At 41.5% G+C, this 15,022-nt stretch overlaps 1 protein-coding gene across 1 annotated transcript in view; it reads left to right on the top strand.

Annotated features, from left to right (window-relative positions):
- The first annotated feature begins 635 nt into the window (after window positions 1–635).
- Window positions 636–15,022, top strand: part of ZNF182 (zinc finger protein 182) — a 97,923-nt gene continuing 83,536 nt past the window's right edge. Inside the window, exons 1-3 of the mRNA XM_081567395.1 lie at window positions 636–657; window positions 5,078–5,161; window positions 12,394–12,458. The gene's annotated coding sequence lies outside the window, so the exon portion shown is untranslated. The remainder of the gene's footprint in view (window positions 658–5,077; window positions 5,162–12,393; window positions 12,459–15,022) is intronic.

Genomic DNA, 15,022 nt, shown 5'->3' with positions numbered 1-15,022 from the left:
AGGCTAGGTTTAAAAAAGACTGAAAGATGTAACAAGTTAAATGCAACACATGATCCTGGACTGCATCTGGGAACAGAATTTTTTTTTTTTTTGCTAATGAGGGCATTATTGGGACTATTGGCGCATTTTGAAAAAGATTTACAGATTAGATAATATTTCCGAATTGGTGTTAATTTCCTGGCCTTGATTTTTATAGTGTGTTTATATAGAAAACAGTGTCTGGCTTTTAAGGGAAAATACACTAGTATTTGGGGGCATGCATGCTAAGTTGCTTCAGTTGTGTCCAACTCTTTGTGACTCTATGGACTGTAGCCTGCCAGGCTCCTCTGTCCATGGGATTCTCCAGGCAAGAATACTGGAGTGGGTTGCCATGCCTTCCTCCAGGGGATCTTCCTGATCCAGGGATCTAACCCGCATCTTTTATGTCTCCTGCATTGGCAGGCAGGTTCTTTACCACTAGCACCACCAATGAAGCCCTATTTAGGGGCATTTATTTACAAATATTTCAGAAGTAAATATAATTACTATTCTTACAACTTTTTCTGTAAGTTTGAAATTATTTCCAAATAAAAAGTTAAAATAGATTATTGGACCTCACCTTTGACCCACTGGATCAGAAAATCTGGGTCTGGGGCTCAGGAGTATGCAATGAAGGATGTTATTTACTGTGTCAAAAATACTTAAAAAGAGTTTTGATCTTAATTTCATAAAAGTTCTTAATTTCCAGGGGTTCTGTCATACCTTGTTTCTCACATATTTAAGAGAACTCTTAAAGATGCACAAAGCTTTGTATTAGTATGCTTGGGCTGTCATAACAAAATATCATAGAATGGGTGGCTCAAACAACAGAAATTTATTTTCTCACACTTCTGGGGACCAGAAAGTCCACAATCAAGGTTCTGGCAGGATTTGGCTTTTGCTGAGAGCTCTCCTGGCTTGCAGATGGTTCCTCTCTTTTTCCTCACATGGTGTCTCACAGAGATCTCTGGTGACCCTGGATCTTTTCTAGGGACACCAGTTCTATCAGATCAGGGCTCTACTCTTATAGCCTCATTTAGCCTTGTTGTTGTTCAGTTGCTCAGTCGTGTCTGACTCTGTGACCCCAGGGACTGCAGCAGACTAGGCTTCCCTGTCCTTCACTATCTCCCAGAGCTTGCTCAAACTCATGTCCATTGAGTCATTGATGCCATCCAACCATCTCGTCCTCTGTCGTCCCCTTCTCCTTCTGCCTTCTATCTTTCCCAGCATCAAGGTCTTTTCCAATGAGTCGGCTCTTTGCATCAGGTGGCCAAAGCATTGGAGATTCAGCTTCAGCATCAGTCCTTCCAATGAATATTCAGGGTTGATTTCCTTTAGGATGGACTGATTTGATCTCTTTGCAGTCCAAGGGACTCTCTTTCTCTAACACCACAGTTCGAAAGCATCAATTCTTTGGCGTTCAGCCTTCTTTATGGTCCAACTCTCACATCCATACATGACTACCTCCTTAAAGGCCCTATCTCCAATACAGTCACCCAGGGTTTAGGCCTTCAACACATGAATTGGTGGGGGAGAGGGACTCAGTTCAGTCCACAACTACCACTGTATAACACTACTGAAGTCAAGACATCGTTGTAGCTTTAATTAGGACCACACATAAGATTTTGTGTCCTCTGTTGTCCACATTGAATCTAGGTCTTGGGCTACACTTCTACCATCTATGTCCCTCAGATCTGAACCTTGATCCTAGTCCTCTGTTAACTCTTCCAGTTTTACTTCCGCTCAGGTCTAACTTGCACCTGGTTCTCTGTTCAATTTTCTGTCTACATAAGCTTCTGTTAATACTTCTGTCATCAATGAGCCACTTTTGGGGGCATCTAACCTATGTTTCTGTTAAGTAACTATTCCATCATCAGTTCAGTCTGGCATGAAACCCAAAACCAAGTTCTCTTTTTATTTCTTCCTTCATCAATGCCTCTTCTCATCTGTGAATCAAATCCAAGTCTCTTAACACCATTAGTTCCCCTCTCTTATCTGTATATTAAACCCAGATAACAGTTGTAGAGTTTACCACCAATGGCCCTCTTTTCTATCTGACTATCTGTTAAATCTTTAATCATCAGTGACCCTCAGGTTTAATCTCAAACCCAGGGCTCTGTTAAGTATTCCACCACTGTGCGTGCATGCTAGGTCACTTCAGTTGTGCCCGACTCTTTGCGACCCCATGGACGTTAGCCCGCTAGGCTCCTCTGTCCATGGGATTCTCCAGGCAAGAATACTGGAGTGAGCTGCCATTTCCTTCTTCAAGGGATTCTACCACCAGTGTACCTATATTCTAGACCTTAAACCTGGGTCTGTGTTAACCTGTCCACAATCAATACTCCTGTGATCTTGGTCTAGATTCTCTACTGAGATTTCCGCCAATTTTCTTTGTCTGGCCTCGAACCCAAGCCTTTGAAATAATTCTGACATAACAGCCTGAGCCCTTCATTGATGCCCATCTGGTTTTAATTCAGTCCTGATCTACTACCAGTTATCTCCCCCTAGTAATACCCTGTGTCTCAATCAAATTTTCCACCACCATCAACCCTTTGGTTTGACCTCAAAATTAGGCGTTATGGTAGAGAGAATAATGGTCTCCCAAAGATGCCCATGTCCCAATTCTTTGGTTTGCTTTCTTACATGGGTGGAGCTAGTGGTAAAGAATCTGCCTGCAAATGCAGGAGACATAGGAGACACGAGTTCAATCCCAGGGTTGGAAAGATCCCCTGGAGGAGGAAATGGCAACCCACTCCAGTATTCTTGCCTGGAGAATCCTATGGACAGAGGAGCCTGGAGGGCTACAGTCCATTGGGTTGCAAAGAGTTGGACACGACTGAAGTGACTGAGCACGCGTGCAGATGTGATTAAGAATCTTGAGATGGGAAGATTATTTTGGATTATCCAGATGGGTCACAAGGCTCCTAATAGCAGAGAGGGAGGAGTGGCAGAGTCAGAAAGAGAGGTGAGATGATAGAAACAGGTAACAGTCAAAGAAAGATTTGAAGATGCTATACTGCTGCCTTTGAAGATGGGAGAAGGGGTCTTGAGCTAAGGAAGCTGGAAAATGCAAGAAAATAGATTCTCCCTAGAGCCTCCAGATGGAGTATAGCCCTGCTGACACTTGATTTCAGCTCAGTAAAACCCATTTTGGACTTCTGACCTACAGAACTGTAAAGTAATAAATTTGTGTTGGTTTAAGCCATGTAGTCAAAGCTATGGTGTTAAGCCAACATAAGTTTGTAGTAATTTATTACAGCAGCAATAGGAAACTAATATAGGCATCTTTGAAATGTTCCACCATCGATGCCCATCTGGTCAACACTCAAACCAGGTCCTTGTTAACTCTTCCATCATCCATGACCATTTGTGTGACCTCAAATCCCAGTCACCGTTAGCTATTTCACCATCAAAATCCCATTATATGTCCTCCAACCTGGGCCTCTGTTAATTTTTTCCGACCTAAATGAATCTCTGATTTTACCTTGAACTCAGGCATCTGTTAGCTATTCCACCGTTAATGGGTCCTGATCTAGATGTAGGATCTAGGGTGTTGAGGGTAGTTAACAGTCCCCTTGTGTCTATACATTACACAGGGAGGTAACATATAGAGGTCTGTTCTTGGAAGTCTGTTCACTTTTTCACTATCAGGGCAATTTATGCATGAATCTTTTCTCAAGCCTGTTAACTCTTTCCCTATTGTTGCTCCCTGGGGTCTATATAATGACTACAGGACTCTGTTAAATCCTCCCCATCTGGGCTCCTTTGTATGGAAAATCAAACATCTGCTAACTCTTCCATTGTTAATGCCTCTCCTCCTATGTGCATTAACCCCAGCCCTCATTTAATGCTTCTGTCATAAGTGCTCATTTCATGTAACCTTAAAGTCAGTTCTTGGTTGACTCTTTCACCATTATTGCCCCTTTGGTATAGGTTGTGAATTGTGGGCCATTGTTAATTATACCACTATTAGTGTTTCTCTGATATATCTCAAATTTGGGTCTAAGTTAACATTTCCATTTCCAAAGCCTCTCTGGAAGGACTTCGGAACTGGGCCAACATTCCACTATCAGTGCCCTCCTGGTTTGACTTTGAAAGCAAGGTTTTTGTTGTTTTCTCCACCCATACACCCTGGTAGAGGTCTTGAATCCTAAGTGAAAGTGAAGTTGCTCAGTCGTGTCCGACTCTTTGCCACCCCTTGGACTGCAGCCTACCAGGCTCCTCTGTCCATGGGATTTTCCAGGCAAGAGTACTGGAGTGGGGTGCCATTGCCTTCTCCTATAGCCTTGACTAGACGGACCTTCGTTGGCAAAGCAACGTCTCCGCTCCTTAACATGTTGTCTAGGTTGGTCATAACTTTTCTTCCAAGGAGCAAGTGTCCCCCGATTTCATGGCTGCAGTCATCATCCGCAGTGACTTTGGAGCCCCCCCAGAATAAAGTTTGTCACTGTTTCCACTGTTTCCCCATCTATTTGCCATGAAGTGATTGGACCAGATGCCATGATCCTAGCTTTCCGAATGTTGAGCTTGAAGCCAACTTTTTCACTCTCCACCTTCACCCCTATCAAGAGGCTACTGTACCACCAGTGTTAGTCACTCAGTTGTGTCTGACTCTTTGTGGCTCCATGGACTGTAGCCCACTAGGCTCCTATGTCCATACGATTCTCCAGGCAAGAATACTGGAGTGAGTGGCCATTCCCTTCACCAGGAAATCTTTCCCACCCAGGGATTGAATCCAGCTCTCCCGCACTGCAGGCAGATTCTTTACCATCTGAGTCACCCCTTGGTGGCTTGCTCGCTTCCTTAAGTGATCCTCAATATAGAACCCATGCCTTTGTTAACTATTCAATCCCACTCTTGGCCAACCTCAATCTAGCCCTTTGTTACATTTTCTAAAATCAATGCCCCTTACGGTTTACCTTGAACCTCTGACTCTATTAAACTCTTTTGACTTGGATACGAACTGCAAAATGCTGCTTCTGCCCACTTCAAATGACGCCGGCAGTAAGTCCAGGCTGTGAGTGACAGGAGTGGGCGGGCCTCTCTGTGTTCGAAGGAGCCAATGGCAGACTGCGAGTAACAGGAGGGGGCGGACCCTGACCTGCGAAAGGAGCAATAGGACGCAGGAGGGCGATGACGCTAGGTAAGGAGTGGTGCGCGGGGGGTGTGTTCTAAGCACCTAAATGAATACAAACATTGTATCAAAGTACTCTTCACTTTGTCCAGACTCTCTAGAAAGGAGGCTTCTGCAGAGCAGTCTCTCAGGCCTTGATTCCACTATTCCGCGTTAGCATTACCCGCCTTGCCCCCGGTTCCCACAGAACAGCCTAATCGACCGCATCTCCACACCTTTGCTCTGGCGGTGACTCAGCTCAGGGCCGGGAACGCTCATTCTCCCTCCCAGGACAGTCGCGGCCGTTCGGAGCCTCACACTGCTTTCAGAGCACAAAGTACAATTACTTTGCCCCTGAAATTCCACGATTTTGCCCGGACTCAAAAACCCTGCTTTTCTTGTATATATTTTCTGGACTGGCAGTCCCCAGAACTCGTGGGAGACACTATCCATGTCCCGGTTCACAACCAAGTTGCTGTCGCAGAGCGAATGACGCCATTTTTGTTACTGGCAGAGCTGGGCTCCGCGGCTGTTTCTGAGCAGGCGGAAGATAAGATGATGCGCCATCCAGACCCACCGAGGAGGGCTAGAAGGGGAAGGGAGTTTCAAGGGATGTTGAGCCCATTGGTGCAAGTTGGGAGCCAAGCCTGGCTTGAGAAGATTTTGGGTCCTGATTGCAGAGCCAGGGTGAAGGGCCCAGTTGAGTGATGGGCGTCTGTGTGGTCAGTGATGGGGACATGTGAAAGGACTAATGAGGTGTCCTTTGGACTGAATGATGTGAACAACAGTGATAGGGGAGTCTGGAGGATCAGGCATAAAGATGTGTGGGATATGTGATAGGGAGTTTAATGGGGATAAGTGATGGGGGATTTGTTAGGTGAGAATTGCTGCCTGTAGGGTGAATGGTGGGATTTCAAGGGGTGAGTAAAGGAGGTCTATAGGATGAGTGAAAGGGACCTGGGATGAGTGATGGAGGGTCTGTTGGGAAAGTGATGGGGGATCTGTGAGGTGAGCAATAAATCTGTAAGATGAGTGATGAGGGTCTATGGGGACAGGAATGGGAATGTGTAGGGATGTCATGTTGCAATTCTTTGGGGTCCATGATGGGTGGCTCGTTTAGACCAATAATACATCCATGGATAAACAAAAATCCCAGCCCTCCCTTGTGGTTTCAGCATTCCAGTGGAAGAGTCAGACACTGAGGTTTTGATTTATTTTCCCTGATGACTACCTTTTCATATATGCATTGATCACTTGGAGATCCTGTTTTGTGAAGTGCCTAGTCAGATCTTTTGCTCATTTTTATTTTGCATCGCTTGCTTTTTCCTTATTAGTTTGTAGGAGTTGGTTTCATATATTCGGATACCACTCTTTTTACTTGTGATATGTGTTTTGCAACTATCTCCTTAATTTTTGGTTTCTCTTTTCCTTATGTGGCTTTGAATATTAAGATTTTAAGTTAAACTGTAAAGAGCAATGTAAGTTTAATGTTTTGTCTTTCTCCACCATAGTTTGAAAGGAGAATTATTTTTTTAGGGCATCCAGAAGCAGACTGAGGGTTGCATATCTGAAAACTGTGCTGCCACAATGGCTAGGGTAGAGTTCTCTGCTTTTCATTTTCTTACAACCTTACCCTCTAATCACTGGCTGTGTGATCTCAGACAAGTCACTTTCCCTGTCTAGGCCTCAATATCCCCTCTAGGAAATGAGGATGATAGCAGGGCCTGTCTTGTGGGGCTTGGGATGATAATTGAGTTAATACCTGATTATTATCTATTCACCATGGTTTTATAGCACTGATCTTGTATATATTTAATGAAACTTCCATGAACTCGATGTCAGAGCTGCTCCTGAGATACCCAAGAAAATCCAGTTAAAGAAATTAAAGGCCAAGGAATAAGATTGTGTCAGGTAGAGTTGAGCTTTGGAGGTCCCTAAACTATTGTAATATCTTGGGGGACAGATATTTGTTTGTTATGAAACAATCGGAAGCATGATCTTTTGGCCTGCCTCTTCTTCATTTCACAGCTATCTTTCCATGCCATAAACTTTATTTCCATAATAGTGTATTTCCATACTTAGCTTATTTCTGTAGAAATTTTCAAACATTGGGAACTGTGTAATGAACCCCCATCATGCACAACACCCAGTCTCATCAGTGATCAACTCTCAGCCAGTCTTTTTCCATCTAGGCTAGGAGATTGAATACTGAAGCAGTGGGCCAGATCTGGCCTGATGCTGTTTTTATACAGCTATAAGCTAAAAATGTTTTTCACATTTTAATGGTTGAAAAACAGTAAAAAGAAAAATAATATTTTGTGATATGTGAAAATGATACAAAATTCAAACTTTAGTGCCCATGAGTGAAATCTTATTGGAACACAGTTCATGGAGCATAATTGTTTTGTGTATTGTGTATGGCTGTTCTCAACCTGCAAAGGCAAAGCTGAGTAGTTGCTGCACAAACCATAACCTTCACAATTCTAAAACATTTGCTATCTAGCTCTTTACGTACAAAGTTTGCCAACCCCTAACCTAGACTACCAATTCATTTCTTACTACTAGGTTGTTTCTTTCTTTGTTTTTAATTGAAGTATAACATAAAATGCACAAATATTAACTGTATAACTCAATAAAGTTTTCCATGTCTATTCCCTTATTTGGGCTTCTCTGGTGGCTCAGATGGTAAAGAATCCACCTGTAATGCAGGAGACCCGGGTTCGATCCCTGGGTCAGAAAGATCCCTTGGAGAAAGAAATGGCAACCCACTCTAGTATTCTTGCCTTGGAAATCCCATGGACAGAGAAGCCTGGCGGGCTACAGTCCATAGGGTCACGAAGAGTCACGGACAAGACTGAGATACTAACACTTTCATTCCCTTATTTTGAAACAAAACCCAGACATATTGTTTTATCCATAAATACTCTGTTATATATTTGTAAATGATAAAGAATAATTAACAATAATATCTTCAGATCATCAGTGATTAAGTTCCTTAATATCAAATATCTAGTCTGGGCTTGAAAACTTCCCAGATGGCTCAGTGGGTAAAGAATCTGCCTACAATGCAGGAGACACAGGAGATGCGGGTTCGATCCCCAGGTGAGGAAGATCCCCTGGAGAAGGAGATGGCAACCCATTTCAGTATTTCTTGCCTGAAAAATCCCATGGACAGAGTAGCCTAGTTGGTTACAGTCCACAGAGTCACAAAGAGCTGGACATGACTGTGTGACTTAGTGCAAGCAAGCAAGTCTGGGCTCAAACTTTAATGATTATCTCAAGGATATTTTTAGTCTATTCAAATAAGATTCCAAACAAGGTTCATACTTCACATTTGGTTTATGTGTCTCTTGAGCCTCTTACTCATCTTTAGCATTACTTTTTACAGTCACTTGCCTTTCCATCCTGTGGAGGTTCCATAACTTATTTTCTCAGTTTTCAGTGACTGGACATTTAGATTATTGTCAGTATTATGGTGTTAAAGACAAAGCTGTGATGAAGGTTCCTGCAGTTAAATCTTTGCACACATCCATGATTCAAATCTTAGGACAAATTTATAGAAATGGAATTACTGGTTAGATGAGAAAAACAAGTTATCAGTGAATGAACAAACAACACATTTCACATCCAGTCATTGCAGAATGGATAACCCAACTTGGTCTCTGAAGACTCTTCTGTACCCACCCCACCCCCAATTGCTTTCCAGAGAGGAAAAGAAAATGATTTGAGTCTCAGGTAGGTTGTTTGTTTCCCAGTTGGTTTTTCCACAGAAAAATGGGAAAGGGCAATTAGTTGAAAATAAGAATTAGAGATATTTAGAGAGAATATAAGATCAAGAAGCAGGTAAAGTTGCTGTGAAGATACATAGATCATAGGCCTTACTTCAGGTAAACCAAACTGAACAATTTTATCTGTGAGCTTCATGGCAGCCGCATTGAAAAGCCACATTGATCAATTAGGTGATTTGTACTCCCCATCAACAGAAATCAGCTCCTCAGCAAGTCAAAATTTGCTTTTCCATTTTTAGTCTTTATTTTTTTCTCTTTGCAAAGGTAATATGTATGTGGGGCAAAGAATGTAAACAATTTAGCAAATTAAAAAAAAATTAGGAAGTGGAAATATCTCTAATCTAACTTTTGCCTTCTTCCCTGGCATAACTAGTATTATGTAGTTTGGGGATGATCCTTCCAGATTATTTTTCTTTATGTATTTAACCTCATCCAGGTGTGTGAGTGCATGTGTGGGTGTGTGCTCAGCCTCTTCAGTCGTGTCTGACTCTTTGCCATGCTATGGACTGTGGCCCGCCGGGCTCCTCTGTCCATGGGATTTCCAAGGCAAGAATACTGGAGTGAGTTGCCATTTCCTTCTCCAAGGAATCTTCCTGACCCAGGGATCAAACCCGGGTCTCCTGCATTACAAGTGGATTCTTTATCATCTGAGCCACCAGAGAAATCCCTAGATGTGTATGTGTGACTGGTCTCATTATTTTCATATATTTTCCTTTACCATACACAAAAAATATACATACTGTATCTTCTGTTGTGCAACTTTCTTCTTTATTGATAAAATATATCCAATAAGTGTGTAGTTTTAATATATTTTATTTATATTTATTATATTCATGTATATATTAAATTATATATAAATTTATATATTTTATATTTATATCTGTTATAGAAATTTATATCTATTTATATCTATATTTATATCTATTATAGAAATTTCAATTTTGAATGTTTACAAAAATAGATTTTAGTGAAGCTCTTTGTACTTATCAGTCAGCTGAAAATGTTATCAACTGGTGGCTAATCTTGCTATATCTAACATTTTTCTCCACACAGACTTATCATCATCATAATCATCATCACCTAGCCAGTCCCTTATTAATATTTTGTTCAGTGTTTTTACTACTATGCTCATGAGACATATTGGCATTTTCTAGGTGGTGCAGTGGTAAAGAATCTGCCTGTCAATGCAGAAGATGCCAGATCCCTGGGTCTGGAAGATCCCCTGGAGTAGGAAATGACATCCCACTCCAGTATTCTTGCCTGGAAAATTCCATGGACAGAGGAGCTTGGCGGGCTACCGTCCATGGAGTCACAAAGAGTTAGACACGACTGAGCACACACAGCAGCTCATGAGACATATTGGCTTGTAATTTTCTTTTCTTGTGTTATTGTTGTGATGTTCTGTCATCACAGTTATCCTGGCCCATATAACAGTTTGGGACATGTTATCTGGAAGAGTTTGTGAAAGTTGGTATTATTTCCTTCTTAAATGTTTGAAAGAATTCCCCAGTGAAGTCATTAGAGCGTGAAGTTTTCTCTGTGTGTAGGTTTAAAATTATGAATTTGATTTATTTAAAAGATATAATATCATTAAGGTTATCTATTTCCTTTTAAGTAATATTTGGTAAGTTCTGATTTTCAAGTAATTTGTCCAGTTTGTCTAAGTTAGGGGTCAGTAAACTTTTTCCATAGACAGCTAGATAGAACTATTTTTGGCTTTGTGGGCCATATAGTCTCTGTTGATGTTACTCAAATCTGCTATTGTAGGTTGAAAGCAGCTGTACATAATATATAAATCAATGAGCATGGCTGCAATCCAATAATATTTTATTGATGGACTCTTGAAAATTGAATTTCATGTAATTTCGTGTATCTCAAAATATTCTTTTCTTGACTTTATTTTTTTAACCATTAAAAAGTATAAAAACCATCCTTAGCTTGTGGACCAGATTTGGCCTGTGGGCCATACTTTACTGTCCCCAGATCTGCATTGTCAAATTTATTGTCATAAAATTGGTTACAGTATCCCTTTATTAGGGCTTCTCTGGTAGCTCAGATGGTAAAGCATCTGCCTGCAATGCAGAAGACTCAGGTTCGATCCCTGGGTCAGGAAGATCCTCTGGAGAAGGAAATGGCAACCCACTCCAGTACTCTTGCCTGGAGAATCCCATGGCCAGAGGAGCCTGGTGGGTTACAGTCCATGGGGTTGCAAAGAATCTGACACGACTTAATGACTAACACTTTGACTTTCACAGAAGGATCTGTCCAGGCCTCTTTCCTTGGCTTATAGATGGCTGTCTTCTCTCTGTGTCTTTCACATGATATTCCCTCTCTGCATGTTTCTGTATCTAAATATCCTGTTTTTGTAAGGACACTAGTCATATTGGATTAGGGCTCAGTCTAGCCTCCAGAACTGTGAGACAATCTTTTTGTTGTTGTTGTACCCATTGTCTTTTTTCCCCCTATCCTGTTTAATAGCTTTCTATCCACAAAAACAAGGGCAACATATAACTGTGTATAACACACTGTGCCATGTCAGGCATGCTGCTGTTATATTTTGTTTATTAAAACCAGGGACTAAGCATTCTATGTGGCTCAGCTGGTAAAGAATCTGCCTACAATGTGGGAGATCTAGGTTTGATCCCTGAGTTGGGAAGATCCCCTGGAAAAGGGAAAGGCTACCCACTCCAGTTATCTGGCCTGGAGAAATTCCAGGGACTGTATAGCCCATGGAGTCGCAGAGTCAGACACGACTGAATAACCTTCACTCACTCGCTCAAGCATTCTATCATTAAGGTTTATAATGACATATAAATTGGTCTGCTGAGAGCTGTAGACCATACAGTCTGATGGCCTGGTAGGGAGTTGTTCCCAGAAATTCCTTCTTAAATGGTATACTTTGTAGTATATGTATCCTAAAAAACAAGAAGAAAAAGATACTGGAATATAGAGTTCCATTCAATCATCAACAATTGGTCCGATTCATCATCATATGGTATCAACAAAATGTAACCCAAAGTGATGCGACTCAGGTTGCAGGCTTCTATTCAAACTCATCAGGTTCCAAAAGCAGGGGTGGTCTCAGCAAGCATATGGCTTCACTATTTTAAGCACCTGGTATACTTGTGCTAAGAGACAAGGCTTTTGCTCTGAGCCTCTCTCAAGGCACCAGTGTAATACTGGATTTCCCTCATTGCATAAACCATTTATTCATTCCTTTTCCCTCAGTTACCATTTCTCCTTTTCTCCATTCGTCATTGATTTTAACCCAAACTTTTCCACCTGTGGAGGGGATGTTAAGGGCAGTTGCTGTGCTGCTCCATATTGCTGACAGCAATACCAGTCTAGCAATGCATCCTCCCTCAGTCTATTCCCATTCATACAGGTAGTGTTACATAGATTAAGAACTAGTGGTCTACCTTGACCAATAAGTAGTAGAGCTGTATTAACTGAGATTCAACTGTCTTCACCCAGGTATTCATGATGGTTTCTTGGACCCTTTGTGTCTTTTTCTGCTGGAAAAATAGGAATCTACAATGGTGAGTCACACCTCCTAATTTAGTCCAGTGTTCTGGACATTTGTTTGCTGTAGCATGGTAGTAAGGAATTACTTTTCTTTCTGGTAAAGAGATGTTTCTTTGCCCCTCTGTAAGGCTTCTTCTGTATTTCCTTGGCTCCCCTAAACTGGGGATTGTGCATGGGAGTTGTCTCAGCTCCCCAAACCCGTGGATTTGGTATGGATCTTTCATTAGCCTTCCAGTCCCTAAAGACAGTGTGTGTGGGGTTCACATGGCTCTTTACTCCAGAAATTGCACATGGGTGTTCCTTTGGCTTTCTTCCCCAGAGATTGAATAAAGGGTTCCCTCAGCTCTCTAATCTTGGTTTAGCTATTTATTAATCTCATAACTGATGCTTTTGAACTGTGGTGCTGGAGAAGACTCTTGAGAGTCTCTTGGACAGCAAGGATATCAAACCAGTTAATCCTAAAGGAAATCAACCCTGAATATTCCATTGGAAGGACTGATGCTGAAGCTCCAATATTTTGGCCACTTGATGCAAAGAGCCAACTCATTGGAAAAGAGCCTGATGCTGGGAAAGATTGAGGGCAGGAGGAGAAGGGGGCAACAGATGTTGAGATGGCTGGACGGCATCATCAACTCAATGGATATGAGCTTGAGAGAAGCCTGGCATGCTGCAGTCCATGGGGTTGCAGAGAGCCAAACACGACTGAGCAGCTGAAGCATAATAACAACAAATCTCATCCTGCCAGGTGTCTTCCCTGCTCATCTTCTCTGCTTATTATATGTTTTGCCATTAGTGCACTTACTTAGTTTAATAAATTCATAAATAGCAAAAATTTACCAAAGGCAATTCGGAACTTCAGTGACTTCTTTGGAAAACTTGAGGCCTTCCCAAACTGGCACATCCAAGGCCTGCCCCTTCTCATCATTTCCATTCCTTCTTCCTCCTCTTACTGCCTTTGTTCTTCCCTGAAGTTGCCTTAAGTCCTTTGATCTGTCTCCCTTCAGCATCCCTGTCTGATCATTCTCTTCCTACTCCAGCCGCTCAGCTTCCTGTAATCACTAGACTATAGTCACTCCTGACTCCATTGGGCAACTCTCAAAGGCAACCACCTAAAGCTGAGAAAGCTAACTGGAAACAGATTGGCTATTTTATCCACTCAGATATCTTTGGAGACATTCAGGTGGCTTCTGGGTATCTCTTTGGTCCGTCTTCCCATATTTATCCCTCCCGTAGCCTCCATAAGATTGGGGATTCCCAAGTGGCACAGTGGTAAAGAATCTGCCTGCTAATGCAGGAGACACAAGAGACACAGGTTTGATCCCTGGGTTGGGAAGATCCCCTGGAGTAGAAAATTGCAACCCACTTCAATATTCTTGCTTGGAAAAATCCCATTGACAGAGGAGTCTGCAGGCTACAGGCCATGGGGTTGCAAAGAGTTGGACATGACTGAGCATGCACGCAACTCCATAAGTATTACATGTCAGGTCAAAGTAGATGGTGGGAACTCTAAGCCCTCATATTAAACAGATAACCTCACTTGTACTATCTGTCAGAATAATGCTGATAAAAATATAAAGGGGGGCAAAGACAAGGCCCATAACTGTGTTATATTAACCAGGGAGTTCTATATTTCTATGTTTATGCATGACTCAACTAAAATTTTAGAATGATAGCCATAAGATCCTTATTTGTATCTGTCTGTATGTTTATATATGTATGTATGTTGTATGTTATATAATATTTTTCTGACTTTCAGATGGTGTTGCCAAATTGTTCAGGATATTATCCTGACAACTTTTGACATTTTGCCTTCCCCAAATCTAATCCAAATTGATATCTTTTATATCCAAAATTGACTTTGGGGTTTCCCAGAGGGCCACTGGAAAATCACAAAGGATTTGTTCTTTCATCTTGTAAAAAGAGGTGCTCAAAATGATTAGATTTATTTAATATTATATAAATGATTATATAAATTGCATGGGAAGTGTTGTCAAAAATACTTAGCCTTCCTTAGATTAAAGTTGTTTGGGTAAAATATTATTAATATAAATATTTCAAAAATTATATAAAGTTCCTAGAGATTTGTCATTGTGCTCACTGTCTCTGATATATTTCTATCTGTGTCATCATGCTGCTTTACTCTATGTTGTGTGTGTGTGCATGCTCAGTCACTCAGTCATGTCTGACTCTTTGCAACCTCATGGACTGTAGCCCTCCAGGCTCTTCTGTCCATGGGATTTCTCAGGCAAGAAGACTGGAGTGGGGTGCCATTTTCTACTCCAGGGGATCTTCCCGACCCAGGGATCGAACCCACATCTCTTGGATCTCCTGCATTGGCACCTGGGGAAGCCCCTTACCTTATTTTAGGTAGCAACAATACAATTTTATAAATAATACTTTCAATTATTTGAAAAAAATTAACTTGGTCACAATTTTACTTTTCAAAATCTGCTATATTATAGGCTAACTGGGGATTGTAAATTTCATTTGGAAATTTACATCACTCACCTTTTGAGTTTTCTTAATAGGTAGATATGTAGGACCTTTTCTTCAGCTCCTAAATCTCATGATTATAAAA

The sequence above is a fragment of the Giraffa tippelskirchi genome, chromosome X (assembly GCF_054371585.1).
Source record: "Giraffa tippelskirchi isolate mGirTip1 chromosome X, T2T-mGirTip1v1.2.pri, whole genome shotgun sequence".
Taxonomy (NCBI): domain Eukaryota; kingdom Metazoa; phylum Chordata; class Mammalia; order Artiodactyla; family Giraffidae; genus Giraffa; species Giraffa tippelskirchi.
The sequence above is the reverse complement of the archived record's forward strand: the minus strand, read 5'-3'. Positions and strand labels throughout refer to the sequence as shown.